We start from the raw sequence: 2,500 nt of genomic DNA, 5'->3' as shown, positions 1-2,500 counted from the left end.
CATGCAGCTTGTGTCCAGATGTGTCTGCAGGACTGGACATCATGTCATGACACCAAGTCTAATGTTTAGAACAGATACTTATCCCATGAGGGATATCCAAAAATTGTGGGGAGCGATGACCTTGATTCCTTTGGCTTTACGAAAATGAGGTAGGGTTATACATGCAAGGGATACATAGTTTGCAATCCTGAGACTGCCTAGGGTGAGACTGCCTACTAGATATGAGTAGGGGTCACTATGTGCTGATATGGCTGTGCCAAGTTAGCAGCCCAAGTATGGGTGGTTTTGCTGGATGTTCAGGAAGGGGGGGGGTGTTCTGTGGAGGGAATGATGGGTATTCAGTTATGTATCCATATGTGTTGGGGTTGGATGGCTCAGTTCAGGCCAGACCATTATGTGGGTATGTTTTGGTAACATTTCTGTACATGTGTATCGCACATTTTAATGTTCATATGTTTGTGGGATTGTGTTCTACAGTATGGCCTGTCAGGTTGTATTGCGGATGTGAATGTTTGTTCTTTGGTTATCTTTCTAATTCACCCACTGCTCCCTCATACACCTCCAGTTCACCTACTGTGCATCCAACCCAGTCTCCCCTTGGTGAATTATTACATTACCCGTCACCTCCCACCCCCATATTCCACAGACACCATCCATCCCTTCTCTGGTTGATGGCCCATGACACAGTCAACAGAACACATTGCGTACACTACATATCTCTGGTACCAATATGGTTGTGAGGACTACCCTAGCATTTCTGATCTTCCACATGCTGTACTTCATGCACATAGGTACACGCAAATACTAATCTTTCATGACATGGTAGGTAGACCCGGGTAATACCCGTTCATCTTTGGGCCGCCCTGACAAGGATGACGTGGACCGCAAATGGGCAGATATTGGGCGAATGCTCTGACCATTGGTAGGGTTGCCACCTTTTCATATGACCAAGATGGGACATTTTCAAGACACACATCAGATTTTACAGGCCAAGGGGGGCGTGGCCAAGGATGAACACAGGATAGCAGCAGATTTCTTCAGCTCCACCAATTTCATTACACTGACAGGAATTAATTACTTAAAAAAATAATTTTTGAAGTAATTTTCTTTCTAAATATGTTTGTTTTATATAGTTCTTGAACTATATCTAAAAAAGAAAGGAAATCTTAACAATATTCCTGTCAGAAATCACTTTGGAAATTTTCCTGTCAGTTTATCAGTCTGAAATGAGTTCCAGTAAGACAAATTCTCAAGACTCCAGCATCAAGAAAGAACTTCAGTCTCTGATAATTATAATCCAGCAACTTACTGCTAAGATGGATAAAATGGATACTAAAATAGACACCTTCATAGAAAAAAACTACAAAACAAATAGACTTGTTACATATAGACCTGCAACAACAGAAGATCCAGATGACAGGCATAGAAGAAGCTGTGAATGACATGGAAAATAGAATCCAAGAAGAGGAAATCAACATTGAGTTTCTGCTGAAACAAAATACACATTTACAAACAAAGCTGGATGACATGGAAAATAGATCTAGGCGCAATAACATTAGGATTTTTGGACTGCCAGAAAATATTGAAGGTAACAATATTACTTCTTTTTTAACAACATGGCTCCCTAAAACTTTAGACTTACCAGAAGCATTCTCTTTTGGTATCGAAAGAGCACATAGATCTATAGCTAATACTAACTCTAACAAAAAATATCCTAGATCAGTTATAGTTAGATTTCTATCATCTTTTGATAAAGAGATGGTTCTTAAATCTGCTTGGGCTAAAGCTCCTGTTAAGATTAATGAGACAATTGTGCGTTTTGACAATGACTATTCTTCCATGCTAATAGCTAAAAGAAAAGTTTTTCTGCCACTAATAAGGGAGCTTAAAAAAGCACAGTTTAAAACATACCTTCTGTTTCCTGCCAAGCTTAAAATCTTCCTTCCTGATGGTCCTAAAATTTTCGATGACTTAGACTCTGCTTTACTGTTTATCAAAAAAAATAAGATTTTGGATAAAATAGAGGAAATGGAATGGGCTAGTCCTTCATTAAAGAGACTGGCAACTGAAACTTCGTGGAAGACTTCAGAGAAGAAGAAGGGACTAAAAAACAAATGATTTGTTCTATGTTTTTTTTCTCTCATCATTTTATTTCATTATTAATCTTTTTAAATATAGTTCCTGCATTTCCAAGAAGCCACAAATATTTTGAAAAAGATTTAATCAAAGTTATTCTCTGTGTGCAAAGAAATGTTTTGTTTCATAACCAGTCAAAATATCTGAAGATTTAATGGCAAGCTATGATTCAACTTGTTTCTCTTTCTGAAAAGGAGAAGTAAGGTCAGTAATTTGATACATTTTTTTCTTTATCTTTTTTTTTCTTCTTCTTTTCTTTGTTTAAACAATGACATTCTATTTAGATTATGCAGTGGGTAAAGGGTGGGGGAGGGCAGGGAGAGAAGAGTAATGAAAATATGATTAATAGAATAATAACATATTT

Source organism: Protopterus annectens, chromosome 3.part1 (genome assembly GCF_019279795.1).
Source record: "Protopterus annectens isolate FY-2018-M chromosome 3.part1, PAN1.0, whole genome shotgun sequence".
In the NCBI taxonomy this organism is placed as follows: domain Eukaryota; kingdom Metazoa; phylum Chordata; order Ceratodontiformes; family Protopteridae; genus Protopterus; species Protopterus annectens.
The sequence above is the reverse complement of the archived record's forward strand: the minus strand, read 5'-3'. Positions refer to the sequence as shown.